General features: G+C 40.0%; 1 long non-coding RNA gene and 1 pseudogene across 1 annotated transcript in view; one reads left to right on the top strand and one right to left on the bottom strand.

The window, feature by feature from the left end:
• The window catches only part of LOC110296338, a 13,051-nt gene extending 10,512 nt beyond the window's left edge, over positions 1-2,539 (top strand). Inside the window, exon 3 of the long non-coding RNA XR_002378171.1 lies at positions 2,311-2,539. This is a non-coding gene — a long non-coding RNA (uncharacterized LOC110296338). The remainder of the gene's footprint in view (positions 1-2,310) is intronic.
• Positions 2,540-11,230: 8,691 nt separating this feature from the next.
• Positions 11,231-11,564, bottom strand: LOC110295633 (annotated as a pseudogene).
• Between the last annotated feature and the right edge of the window lie 3,717 nt (positions 11,565-15,281).

The following is a 15,281-nucleotide window of genomic DNA, read 5'->3' as shown; positions in this document are numbered from 1 at the left end:
GTGTTCCTCTTTCTCCACATCCTCGCCAGCATCTGCTGTCACCTGAATTTTTGATCTTAGCCATTCTGACTGGTGTGAGGTGGAATCTCAGGGTTATTTTGATTTGCATTTCCCTGATGATTAAGGATGTTGACCATTTTTTCAGGTAGAAGCACAAACTCTTATCATTTGCAGCATGGATGAGCTTGTAGGATATTACATTAAATGTAACAATGTAGGCATGAGGGACAAATACTACACTCTCTTATATGTGTTAGTGCCATTGAGAAAGAAAATACCATAACAGTTACAAAGGAAGATGGATGCAGTTACAAAGGAGGTTAGGCCACAAGAGTTTGGTTGCCACAGACAAATGTATTGTGCTGTATAAAAGAGTATAGAACAATGATTGCAATAATAAATAGTAAGGCTTTATGGCTAACAATGATACATTGTGTTTCTCAAAAATAGTAGAATTTTAATTATTTTCTCCCCAAATGACAAATTTTTGTAGTAGATATGCCAGCTTCCCTGATCATCTGTGCCCATCATATCTATCCACTAACATATTTAAATTAAGAAAAAAATAATATACGGCAATATGGCAAAACATTGTTCAAGAAAGCTTTTGCATCCTATGTGCCTCCAAAAGCTGTAAGCAACATGTCTTAGTTAGGGTTTTATTGCTGTGAAGAGACACAATGACCATGGCAACTCTTAAACATTTAATTGGTTCTGGCTAACAGTCTCAACGGTTCAGTTCAGGTACTGCTGAAAGTACTCTCCATCATGATCCGTAAACAGCAGAAGGAGACTGCGTACCACACTGAACATAGCTTGAGCATAGGAGACCTCGAAGCCTACCCCCACAGTGGCATACTTCCTTCAACAAGGCCACACCTACTCCAACAAGCCCAGGCCTTCTCATATTGCCACTTCCTATGAACTAAGCTTTCAAATACCAGTCTATGGGGGCATACCTATTCTGACCAACACACAACAGCTGCTCAGATTCATCAGACTCATTACTATATTTACTTTATTTATTTACTTATTTGCTTTGGGTTTTCTCTGACCTCCACATGTGCACAGTAGTATGCACACCTATGAATATACACATAACTACTATTAATACCTATTATTATATAATATCAATAAGTTTAAATGACTAGTCCTGGAAAATACATGAAGAAAGAAACCTGTGTGCACTACTGGCTTAACATAACCTAGTTTGAGGCAGGGTTCTCTTGTCTCACTTTTGATCCTATTTCTTGAACCTCCTAAGTGCTAACTAAAAGGTGTGCACCATGTCTTGGTGAGGTCTTTTTGATGTCTTTCAATTCAACACTTTGGAATATTTTGGTGCTTATATTCTTCAACTAGTTATGTATGTAAATGCTTTACAACTAAAACAAAGAAGGTAGTTAACTATCCCCAACAGAACTAAATACTTTTTGTGTGTTAGCCTGGTTCCCAGCTTGGAGAAACAGTCAATACGTAATAATGCTTACAAAGATCCACCACACACATGCTACACTACTCTAGTATCTAGGCAAGGGTGTTAGAGTCAATGTCAGAGGTACCTGCAGGGACTTTCAGGAAAGTGGCAGCTAAAAGCACGGAGGTAATATCAGGTGATTTTGCAGACATTTGACTAATTTATTTTGGAATCCTGGGTTCAGTAGTTTACACACACACCCTTCCCTCTTCCTGCCTCCTTTCCCATTTCCTGCCAGTCACTGAGAGCTTCAGTGCTGTTGAATGTTGCAAGAAATACTTTATGCACAAAATTGCAGTACTCATTAAAGCTCACTCGGTGGGGAAATGTGGAGGAATGGAATTCTGCAGCTCCATCTCTTTTCATGGGAAATAAAGACTGATATCTGAAAGGAGCAACTTGCAGTAAAATGTTATTTTTCTTTTTTTTTTTTTTCTGGGATTTCTAAGTACTGCCAGTTTCAAATACTTTATTATAGATAATCCTTCTCAATTTAAATGTCCAAGTTTTCAATAAAACAGGCTTCATGAAAAGCAAATAACTTTGCAAATGTGATTTCAAATTTTGCCTTCAGAGGATCCAGCACATTCCTCCATTTCAGTCGGAGGTACAAAGTGTGGATCTGAGGGGAGAACTGACTTATGAAATTTAAAATGATTGTCAGGTGGCAGGACTTATAAAATATTCCTAGTGCTTGTGACTGCATAGTAGCTATAGATATTTCAAAGTCGGGGTTTTTAGAATACAGCAATGTTAAATTTAAAAAGAAATCATCATTTTTTTACAAGGTTTGAAGCTTTTTAATTTTTTTTAAAATGTCTCTTGTATTCCAGGCTGGCCTCAAGGACATTTGTCCAGAGATGACCTTGAACTTCTGATCCTCCTGCTCCTACTCTCCAAGTGTAGAGATAACTGGCCTGTGCCATACACCCGGCTTGAATTGGGGTCTTATGCAAAAGGGCACTCTGTTTCCCAGCTCAGATATATTCCTAAACCCTCCTTTTAGCTCATTTTTGACAATATCCTCAGTAAAGAATGGTTTGTCTATTCATTCAAATTATTATACAGAGTCACTTGTTACTTTATTCGATAGTTGTAAAGGAAAACTTGATTCTGCTCTAGGTATTGCTTAAAACAGAATGAAAGAACCTTGTTCTTCTATGGAATGTGTGTAAATGTGAGCATAATGGCATAATGCTCATTTCAAGTGTGTGTGCGCGCGCACACACACACACACACACACACACACACACTAATTAGGATACTTCCAAGTAAAAAGAGAGGAAAACATCAGACAAAAACACATGGAAAAAACACGAGGAAAAGGAAATACTCAAAGCATCGTACTAGTTAAAACTGGTGTAGTTATAATATATAGGAGATGTAAACAACCCAAATTGTTGGGGATTAGTTCTAATGCTATGTCTTAATTCTGATCCCAAAAGCCATGCTTCCGGATGCTGAGGGTTTCTGTTCCCAGCTGGCTTTGATTGGTAATAAAGAATTGTGGGACAGCCAATGGCTGAGCAGGGAGACGGAGGCAGGACTTTTACATTGCTCTTCAGGGAAAGGCCATGAGAACTAGAAAGGAGAAGGACAGCCAACATATAGGATTCCAGGACAGTGGCTCTCGGAGCCATTCCTCCGATTGGGTCTAGGGTAGCAGAGATGAAATATAGATTTTAAAAGATGTTTTATTCAGGAATACCGGACTGGAGTGTGTACTAGGCGCAGGGAAGTTTAGAAGTGTCCAACCAGCCGGGCGCTGGTGGCGCACGCCTTTAATCCCAGCACTTGGAAGGCAGAGGCAGGAGGATTTCTGAGTTCGAGACCAGCCTGGTCTACAAAGTGAGTTCCAGGACGGCTAGAGCTACACAGAGAGACCCTGTCTCGAAAAACAAAAAACAAACAAACAAAAAAGTGTCCAACCATTGAGCTAGTCAAGGCATACCAAAATTAGTTGGCGTGTGTGTGTGTGTGTGTGTGTGTGTGTGTGTGTGTCTTTCATTCTCGAATCCAGAGCTCTTGGGCAGGTGCAGCTGTCGACCCACTAGGAGCCAAAGCAGATTAACTAATTCACTGCAACACCAAATATCTGTCAAATGTGTCAGCCTGAGTAGGTCACTAAAGTCCAGTGGTTGGCGTTAGTCTTACACCCATGCATATAAGGACAGAATTGTATTCAGTGATTTAAAAAACTAAACTAAACAAATCCATAAAATTGGGAGGAGAACCCAGTGGAAGTTCTGGGAACAGTTGGAGGAAAGGGGTTGGGAATGGATTTGATCAAAACACATTTGTATACGAATATGAAATCCTCAAGCAATGAAATAAAAATATATTTAAAGACAAAGTGAATACATAATATCATATGGTACAATATGTGAGACACTACAGATGACAGCAGAACACAAATATTTAGGTCAGCAACAGGAAAGACAACATTCCTAATGAATAAGGCAGTATGCACAAGGGTTGTACTGGTCTGCATCAGTTGGAGTCCTAGAGCAAAGGAAAAGTGGGCGCATCCCCCAGCCATAATCCAGAAGCAAGCTCAAATTGATAGCCAATGTAAATTAAAATTTAGTTCTCTCCAACGGAGTCTCACTGGTGAAACCAAAAAAGGCTGAATGCCCATTAGTAAATAGCCAACAAAAAATGAACTCAAAGGCATCTTCGAAGGTTCCCTGTTTGTTTCATAACGCCATGCCAGGACTCTTTTTCTTTTCTTTTTTTCTTATTATTTTTAAATTTTTATTTATATATCTTCTTTCTTTTTACCGTATACGTCATTCATATATGTACATATATATATGTATACATATATATATATGTACATATATGAATGTATGATTTTCCATTGTATGAGATTCCTAAGTGTGTGCCTTCTCTTTTTTTCCTTTTTTAAATACAATTCTAATGTGTTAGTTTTTGTTTCATTCTATTTTTTACTATTCCATAGAAGTCTATTTGTCCTAATGAGAGACACAAAAGCAGTGTGCCTGGATGAGAGAGTAGTTGGGAGGAGCTGGGAGGAGTAGAGACAGGGGAAACCAAGATAGATTATTAAAGAAAAAAATCCATTTTTAAATGGGGGGGAAGTATAATAAAAATAGTAATAATAATAATATGTTGACATAGAAAGAATTCTTAGTGCATATGTCATAAATGGTTAGTGATGCATTGCCGGGCCGTGAGTGTGGGGAAAAGAGGGGAGTGGGAGAGAACCTGAATCCTGCCAGAGTTCCTGTGCTCTGGGCGGGCGGGCGGACCCGGGAGGACTGCACAGACTTTCCACAGGGCCCAGGGTAGGCATCTCGCTGTGTTAAGCCACTGACCCCACACAGAGGGTGGTGGACAAGGGGCAGCCCCAGGTACAAGGTCCTCAGCCTCCAGCATCCCATGCTGGATAGGGCAGAGGAGCTGAGAACAGAATAGAGGCTCTGGAGGATGAAAGGAGGAGAGGGTGGGGGAGAGGCAGCTCTGGATGATTCCCACACAGGCAAGAGTCCTTGGTCAGGTCCGTGGCTGGAGCACAGGATGACCTTCTTGCGGGAGATTAGACTCGGCTGGTTAGGAGAAAGCCTATCCCATCGCTCAAGCATGGCAGGCCTTGATGATCAGAAACAGTCTATGATTTTTAGAGCTTTATTGTAGAAAGGCAAGACATACTTGCACAATGCAAAACTTCCTTGCTGTCACGTGGTGATTCTGGTCAGACCTCCCCCCACTCCCCACCCCCCACCCCAAATTAACAATTTAACAATTGTAGCTAAAATCCTGTCCTTCTAACAGAAAGTGGGGCATCCTCTTTAAAATGATTCCTTCTAACAAAGAAGGCAAAAGTATGTTTTTCTAGAACTCTCCTGAAGACAGCTGTACTAATGCTCTGGCTCCCACGGCAAGGGTTATCCTTCAGAATCCTCTTCTTGTTTAGCAAAGTGAACTGTTCCTAAGAGCTAAGGTTATGGATGGGGTTTACCCCAGGTTGTTGTATACTGTCTTTGTTTGGTCTCTGTTGAAAACACTAAAAGTCAAACGTCAAAGCTATCTTAAGTGTCTGGAGTCTCTTTGCTCTTGAAGATCTCTCTTGTTTGGCGCAGTGAGGGCGCAAGTTGCTCTCAACTCAGATTGCGCTTCTGACCTTCCTCCTTGCCAACTCCTGTTTCTCATATGCTAATGTAGCAGCAGTTGTGTGAGTTCTTCAAGGCTTCTCTCTGCTCTGCTTCCTGCCCCGCTTCCCCTTTTATTTCCCTTTGAAAGGACTCTCTCTGTGTCAGATGCACCTCTTTCCTGACCACAAAGTCATAAATCAAGACTTTTACTTTCAGAATCTTTGTCTGAGTCTGTAAGGTGCCGGTTCTGACCTTTATCCCTTTAAGGAACGCGGGTATGGAGCCAAGAGCCATTGTTCAGTGGCTAAAAAACAGCCCCAATCTAACCAGTTCCGCAGAAGCTCAACTGCTGGACTTTTAACAATTTACAGATGGCCAAATGGCCGATCAAATGTTGATATCCCACCCATGTAGACGGCAAGTAGGACAAGCTGACATCTCAGAATTTGGGTGTGTTATGGTTGACTTTTTAATTCAAGCTAGGGGTGCTGGCATAAATCTGCTATCCCAATTCTCAGAAGAGAGGCAGGGTGATTAGGAGTTCAAAGCCACTCTCTGCAACATACAGCATTTGATGCTACTCTGGGCTATAATAAGGTCTATCTCTACCACCTATGTCAAAGCAAGACAACAAAACCCAACTGAACTAAACCAAGGTTTTAAATGTAAATGTTCGTGCTATGTAATGTTAATCACTTCTAAACAGTGCTTTTGTTTAGAAGAGCAGAGTTATTGTAGCTAGCATTCTGTAAGTACAGCCCAGTTAAAACAAATCCTTGTAAAAGTGCATCTGTCCTCTGGCAGATCTACAGTCAGCAAAGATTCCTCTCCCCTTCTGAAATCTGCTTGTTCACATATTAAAAGTTTTCTTTGCTGTGAGGCAGCTTTCATTTAGTGAAGCTTCATTTGTCAGTTCTCAGGATTGTTCCTACATCCTGGAGACTTGTCCAGGAATTGTGTGTCTGTGCCTAGACCTTGAAGAATTTTCTTTACATTGTTGTTTGTTTGTTTGTTTGTTTGTTTTTAACAGTTTCAGACTTTCAAGTCATACATTACGATATTTTATTCATGGTCAAGAGATATGGCTCAGTGGATAAAAGTCCTTCCAGTAAGCTGGTGGCCTAACTTGGATCCTCAGAAACCACCTGGTAGAAGGAGAGTACTCCTGTGACCTCCACACATGATCAGTCTCTCTCTCTCTCTCTCTCTCTCTCTCTCTCTCTCTCTCTCTCTCTCTCTTTCTCTCACTCTCTCTCTCACACACACACACATACACACACACATGTGCACACACAGAGATGCACAAAAAGATAAATACATGAATAGAATATTTTTACTCAGTGATCCCTTTGGAGTTTGTACAGGGGACGAGACAGGAACCTAGTTTCATTCTACTTGTGTACGTCCAGTTTTCCAAGCATTCTTTTTAAAGGGATTATCTTTTTCTCTGATGTATATTTTGGACAACCATGTCATAAATCAGGCGGCTGGATCTGTCTGGATTACAGTTGAACACACTGGGAGGATAAACAAATGGTTCTGGGAAACTTCGCATTTTCTTCTCTTTCAGTTTAGACTTAAATAGAGGGTGAGAGTGCATATATTACTAAGCAGTAGCAAATAGGGGCAGTACTGGTGGAAGTGCGGTCATACCCATCAGGATTGTCTCTGGGGAATCTTTCCTGAAACAGTTCCTCCTCCGGCTGGCAACTAGAAAAGCTCAAGGCTGAGATTCCTGAGGAAATTCCAATGGGAACCATGAGTTGAACAGCAGATAGACCAAGGAAGGGACACAAGTGGCTCTCCTTAGGGTATCTTCACTTCTGTCCAAGTGATTACACTTTCACATTCTCAGTTATTGATCTCACTCTTGAGGTGAAATATACCTGTGTCTGAAATCAATATCATATTTCGTAACTTAACTTCTACTTTTGAGGCAAAACTTAGAATATTTGGATGGCAATATAGTAGTCTACAGCACTCATTATAAATTATAAATCAAAATACTAGCCATATCAATTACAAAGCTAATGACCACATCACACTCAGTTTTTTTATTTTTAAGGGCATCTCACATACAGATACATTTCATATATGAAATAACAAAATACACTATCAAGGTACATCTATGTAGACAAGGGTTTCAGACAACAGGATTACTCACAAGGCCAGATTTTTCACCTGAATGGTTTTGTTCAAAGTGGTGACAGGAGAGGCAGTTCAGCTAATACAGGACTTGCAGGCTAAGCACCCTGTCCAGAGCTGGGCCAACATGTGCATCCACTATTGCATTGCCGGGACCACTGGGACTTACTGGCTGGCCAGTGATAGACTCTGCTCCCCCAAATTAAAGGGGATGGTTCCTGATAAATGACATCCGAGGTCTCCCTCTGGTCTCTACACGCATGTCTACACATACTTACCATCCCCCCACACATATGCAAACACACACACACACACACACACACACAGGTAACAGAAATATCCAAAAAATGCCATTGGCCATGTATGTGTCAACAGTCCAGAAACAATGCATTTGGTATTAAACACAAAGAGCACTAGCAATCACTTTGTATGTATTATACTTCCATGTTTTTAAAACTACAAACTTTCAAACAATACATAAAATTCAGTCTGAAAACTCTTCATATTTCTAAACACACACACACACGATATCTATTGTAATAAAACCACTCTAAAATACTTGTTTATAAAGTAGTCATTTAAAAGATGACTGTAAAACAGTTATTTAAAAGATAATCTTTCATTTAGTCAAAGACCCAACAAGATAACCAAAAAACATATGATAAATTAATATTTTATTGTAATATTTAAAAGTAATCAATTTGATGAGATGATAAATTATCACATTTAATGAGATAAAATCTTGATAATTTTACAATGTATATAATTATGTCTTAAAATATGCTAATGTAAGTTATTTACAATGAAATGCTATACCTATTAGCAAGTATTTCAGTAGCAAAATTACCCCATCTCAATATACATATATATATGTCTTTTGAGATATATGCATAAATATATTTGCATATATATATGTATGTAACAAAACCAAGAAATAGTATCTCTACATATAGGTCAGTCCAAAAACTATTTTTCATATGTATGTATATGTGGTATGTGTCTGTTCATACATGTTCTCATGCATGACAGCGCATATACACATGTATGTTCTTGTATGTAGAACCTGAAGTTGATGCCAGGTAGATTCCTTGATTGTTCCCAAACATTCTATACTGAGGCAGGAACTTTCACTGAACCCATAGATCACTGCTTCATCATATCAACATCTCTCCAAGAGACAAAGCCAGTCACCAAATAGCAGTTCCAGAAATGGCTTAAAAATAAATTAAGACCAATAGTTCAAAAGAGCCCAGAAATAAAAGGAGGCAAAGATTGATTTGTCTTTATCGCAGAGAAACTTGCTGTGATGGCTAAATTTGGTTGCCAGCTGCATTGGATTTAGAACCAACTAAAACAAGCCTCTGAGTGTCTGTGAGGGTATTTCCTGGAAGGATTAACTGTGTGGGGAAGACGTTCTCTGAGGAGGCATAGTACCATCTGGTTTACTGTCCAACTGTCCAAAAGATCAATCGCCATAAAGAAGAAATTAAGTAACAAGAAAAAAATTGGAATGAAATTTTCCACTGCCCTGACTTAAACTTCCCTTTGATTTTAGTGATTAATATAATACTGATAAGAAAGCTTGGAAAACAGGACCGGTGAGGTAACTCAGCAGATAAATGTGCTTGATGAGCAATCTGGCAATTGAGTTCAGTCTCTGGATCCCGAAGAGGAAGGGTAGACCCGATACTAGTCGGTCACATGTGTACCAGTGCTTGCACATGTACAGAGAGGAAGGAAGAGAGGAGAAGAGAGGAAAAAGAAGAAGGAAAGGGAGAGCAGAAGAAAAGATAAATAAAAAATAAATATAGAAAAACAACATTTTTCTGCAGGACATTTCTTTTACAACATTACAGATCCAGGTGTTGTGAAAGGTGTAGGTGGCTATTTATATTTATTTGCTATAATCCACTCAGCAAATATGAAGACATGTTGTGTGTATACTCAATGTTGATTAAAACAACAAAGCAAATAAAGGGAGGTCAAGAAACTCACAAAACTCGAAGAAACGCATGAGAGATTTCAGTTCATGTCCAAAAGAATGAAACTTGGGTCAAAAGTTTACAGGACAACCCATGCTATCATAAGGGCACAGAACTTCCACCCATGTGGGGGAGTACCTGAAGCCATTGGGCCGGTTTCTGGCAGGGTCTCAGGGTCTGGGTCTGCATGTTGACAATCTAATTTAAAGAAATTGCTTTTGACAGGCCCTATGTGTACTTCCACAGTAACTTCTCAGTGCAAAAGGAGTCCTCTTGTGACATGAGGAGGGATAAACATTAAGACATGTCCGTTGTATCACTGCAGGGCACAAGCAAGGTTACCTGGTGTCCTATTTACTGCAGTCTACTTCAGAAACTCAGACCGGCTTGACTCCCTCTTTTCTTCCCAGTCTGGTGCCAGTACCAATAGGACAGTTGGGGATATAAGGCCTGGATCGAATCACACTGACATGAACTCAACACAAAACACATGTTCACTACTGATTTCAAACTTTGTGTTCCTCAAAAGAAATTCAAGACACAACCTATTTTCTTAATCAATTAACTAGGCCTTTTGTCAATACTTGAGAGAGACTTTCTACCCTTAAAGAAAATGCTGTCTGCTTGCCCAATCCATCCCCAGTTCTAGAGTGTCATTTTATGGAAAATGACACTTTTCATAATTTAAAGAACACCATTTTTCCTTGTAATATATTTTGATTCATCATAATCAAGTGATTTATGAAAATAAAAGTTGGTAACATTTGCATCTAGAAGTTATTTCAAAGCTATTTGGCTTTAATCACTACTTCAGTTTAGGCTATTATTCCCCAAACTTCAGAAATCATGAGCCCTACCCTTACATAAACAAAATCATGTTAAATGCAAGAAATATTTTCCTTGGTCTGCAGAGAGATGCTTAGCGAAGTGTCATTGCTACTGAGGTTAGAAAAACAAGGAAAACAAAGGGGCATGAGGAGAAAAGGGAGGCTGTCACCCTGGGACCTTGTTTGCCCTCATTACTCACTGAAAATCCAGAAATTGGAATGCCACAGATAAAGCCAAAATTCTAATCAGAGATAATGTGCATTTTTCCTAAAAACTTCTGAAAGAAACAAACACCAAAAAAACTCCAAACATCGCATCACCAGTTAACAAACACATGAAGTTTTTTGTTTGTTTGTTTTTGCTAGACAGGACCACAGGTTTATTGGGGGCTGCATACACACAAACACTCACAGCATCACTGGACAATGGCACACTTACTCGGGACATCACGCTGGCCTCTGCCATCCACCTAGGGCCCAGAGGCTGGCCTCCTCCCCTGAGGCCTAGACCCTGTGGGGTCGTTCCTCTGAGCCAGCTGAGGAAGGCAGGTGCCTTTTGGAGTGGGCCTCGGGCCTGGCAGGGGAAGAGCAGGCAGGTTGGTCCAGTAAACCAGGCCGCCGAGGCCCACCTCACTCCAGGGTCTGCAGCATCAGCAGCTGCTTCAGCACCTTTTTCTGGCTGATCTATGGATTTCTCCTGCCTGGAACATCTGTGGCGTAAACCTTGCAGAAGTTGAACACCAAGTCCAGTTCACAGACATTGTGGAAGGATTCATTTAACACTTCTATGAAATTGTGGATGGCCTCAAGAAAGGCCAGATTGTTGTCGTTGACGTCCACGCAGATGCGGAAGTAGAGGCAGTGTAGCGTCAGTAGATGTGTACTTGGCATCCCTGACAGTGACCAGGGCATGTACCTCCTCGATTAACTGCTGCTTCTCATCATCAACGAACTGCTTGTACCACTTGATCAGGCGCATCTTGCCTGCTCCGTTCTGGATGAGGATGAATCGGATCATGGCTACCCCTGTCTGGACCCCAGAACCACGGGTCCCCCTGTAACAGGGAGGCTTCGTCTCTGCTTCCACGTGAAATATTTTTATCTAGGACCAGAGTATTTATATCTTGCATATTACCATTTCCATATTGTAACCCAAACAATGAGCACGCGCACATGTGCATACTCTGAAGCAGCCTACATCTACTTCTTGCACATTGCCCTCTACTTACTATATGACTGACTGGCTAAATATTCCTTATGCTCCCCAGTTTTGCATCTTCCTAAATTCTTTTCTGTTGCAGGCTGCTGGTGGCTGTGTGGTGGCCTTCTGTGACTTCTGCTGCTGTTGACATTACCACATGTGAGAGAGGCTTTGATTCAAATAATTGCTCAATTTACTGGTGTGTTTTCTCACATCCAGTTCACATTTGAAGTCATATTTTCTGGAATATTGTACTTTCTGTCATGTTAGATTCTCTAGCCTTCAATCAACAACCCCCTAAACAAACTAATGGGATTTCTAAAGGAAACAACTGGTGACTCCAAGGAAAGACCTGCATCAAGCTAGTCTTCCTGCTTCCCAAATCTCAGTTATATACATTGTAAGTTCTTTCTGTTACTGTGTGAACAGACTTTAAGGAAAATAATTACCATTCTCATTATTGCCTTAAATAATACCCCAAATTATAAAAGTATTAATACCCAGACTCAGCTGAAATGCTTAACCAACCTAAGCTACTTTACTATTGTGTGTCTCCACGAATGGCTATTGTCCATGCTTTACAAAGGGGAGCTAAGAGGTTAAGAGATGAGCTTAAGGCTGGTGAATAAGTCAACGCCACTTTTGTGGGAGATCATAGAGATGCCAGGTGCCTGCCTGGATATGCAATTAGAGGACCACGGTCTGAAGAATGGCTCACTGCAAACTCTGAAAGGCATATATTTTACTCAGGGCTTTCAGCTCTTTAAAAGCAATCACATATAACGTTTATCTGAACTAGCTAGTCCTTAAGTTTGTCTTGTTGTTTTTGTGTTTTTGTTCTTTTTTCCTGAAAACATGAATACTTGAAATGTAAAGAAATACATGAAGACTATCAGAATCACCAGAGTCATGGGACATCATTTTGATAATCATTATTAAAATGCCATGGAGGAGTATACTTTTTAAATTTGCAGTATTTTACTATTCCAAGAATATTCTTGAAAATTATTGAGTATTGTAAACTAGCTCCACAAGTGTATCAGAAATAAAACATAGAACAGAATCAAAGATACAACTTGAGGACAGTAGTTACAATAGTAAACATTGGGGAAAAGGGAATTTGGAACTAGAAAAAAAAAGTGAAGACATTGTACATTGAGCAAAAGTAAAAACAAAAACAAACAAACAAACAGACAGACAAAAAAGCTCTTTACTCTCAGATTTGAAACAAACACCTCCAACTCTGAGGGGAGCTCTCCACGTGATGGAATATGCTGGAGAAATGCTGCCCAGAGTGGAGCTGGGTTCTGTGGGGCCTAATGCTTAGACAGTTAAACTAGCAACCTCTGGGTAGTGAACAAAAAGTACACATGAAAGTGAGACTTTATTTAGAACAATAAGAATTAAAAGGAGAGAAAAAGATATATGTTCATTTTAGGATATAAATTATACTTCAAAATAAAATTTTGTAATGTCACTACAACCACCAACACTGGACACATCAGAAAAAAACTGGAATATGGTAGACACAATTTTAGGGTCATCTAGGGTTATCAGAGATAAACAAGATAGAACAGGTGGGCTCAGGAGATATTGCACATGCACTGTTTTACAGAAAGCAAGCTTATTAAGAACTACAGTGTCATTTCTATACGATTTGCAGGGGAGAAATGAGGTAAAGTCAGCAGAAACTTTCATCCAATAGGATGAAGTCAGCAGGAAGCTAATAAACTAATGTCACACAAAGAGATTACAGGGTATGTCAAGAGCATTTCAGATGGACCATGCGGTGGCTTTAGGACTAATAACTATAGCCGCATTCAGTGGGAAGAGTGGAGTTCTCAGGGTCTGAAGCCGAAGCTACCCCAGACCTCCACCCCAGGCCACTACAATCTCTGCCAAGCAAATTTGTAAATTTAGAGAAGAAATTAATGTTTCTTCTCCATACATCACAGCCCCAGAGAAAGCTTTGGATCATCTCAGCTTTCAACAATTCAGTCCATCACTACAAATTGTTAGATCTGGAAGAAAACTTGGACACATTTGGCAAACAGTCTCTCTGACTTTGGCTAGGGATTCCTGAGTCAGTCAATGACTTTCCTATCAAACAGAAGGCTCTTCTCAGAAGGCAGAACAGCAGCTTTGAAGGGAAAACTTAGGGGATCTTTGGAAAGTTAGTTGGGTTGGATGGTGTTTTGCTGGGGCAAACAGATGAAGGAGTGTTTTCCCGAAGTGGACACATGTGAAAGAGTAAGGCAGACTCATGAAGAAACATTTAGCTGAAGCAGACACAGGAGAAAGGATGTTCTGCTATATCAAATATGTGAAAAGACATGTGATGAAGGATTCTTCTCTAAGGACACGCATGTATTGATCTGCATTATATTGTGTAGTTGAACACCATTTCTCAGGATTTTATAGAGAGAACTGTACCAAAAGTCTTCTGGTGGTATCCTGCAATTTCTTCTGGCTTTCTCCGACTCAAGCTGATTGGCAGAATGATGTCAGTGAGACACACTCACTTGCTGAGAAAAGGTTCATGGAGGATGAGAGATGTTTGGAGTGATATAAATAGAACTTGGACAGTGACAGGAGGCTGAGCCTGCTTATTTATAGACTAGCTGTGCAACTCTTGTGGTTCTCAAGTCTTCCCTGATCTTCGCTTCACTGAGAGAGACACAGCTGAGAACTTATCCTGGAGTCCCTCCACGACCCTCCTGCTGACTCCTGTAGAGGCTGAGGGCTGGCTGTCTCTGCTAAGTAGTGCCACTGCTGTTGATTTGTGTTTGCTATCTACTGAAATGGACTGCTGGCATATCCATGAGCTATTTGCAAGTGGATTGAGCTGCCACTGCTAACCTGTGAACTGAACTGCTGATTTCCAGAGAACACAGACAAGAGTTGTTCCAAAGAACCTTTCTAATCAGGTCCACTTCCCCATATCCTTTCTTTCCCACTATGTCTGGTGGGGGGTGGGCTAAAGGGGAAGTTGAAGCATTTAAGAACCATCATTAAAAATAGGTTTTAAAAATAGGTTACACAATGAAATCATGGAGTAAAAAGGGGGAACTGGTCAACATCAGGTTACTCCAGATTTTTTCCTTCCTAGTGGCTAAACAAAGGAGGTTTTATCTTTTAATTACTATTTTATTCTTTTGAGATTGTAATATCAGTTCTTGCCTCCTCTTCCTCCTTACAAATAATCCCATATACCCCTCTTGCTCTCATGGCCTCTATTTTAATTAATTGCTGTTATATACATATATACATATACACACACACATATATAATAGATATATGCACATTTACATATATACATATGTGCACATATACACATATACATATACGCACATATATACATATATATATACACATTAATAAAACCTGCTCAGTATATATACAGTTACTTATATGTATATCTTTCAGGGCAGGATCAGAAGAAGAGGCCGTGGAGAAGCACTTGGTTACTGGCCTCCATGGCTTGCTCCAGCCAAATTTTTTTTCTTTAAAAATATTATTTTTCTTTTTTTTTTT

The sequence above is a fragment of the Mus caroli genome, chromosome 6 (assembly GCF_900094665.2).
Source record: "Mus caroli chromosome 6, CAROLI_EIJ_v1.1, whole genome shotgun sequence".
NCBI classification, from domain to species: domain Eukaryota; kingdom Metazoa; phylum Chordata; class Mammalia; order Rodentia; family Muridae; genus Mus; species Mus caroli.
The sequence above is the reverse complement of the archived record's forward strand: the minus strand, read 5'-3'. Positions and strand labels throughout refer to the sequence as shown.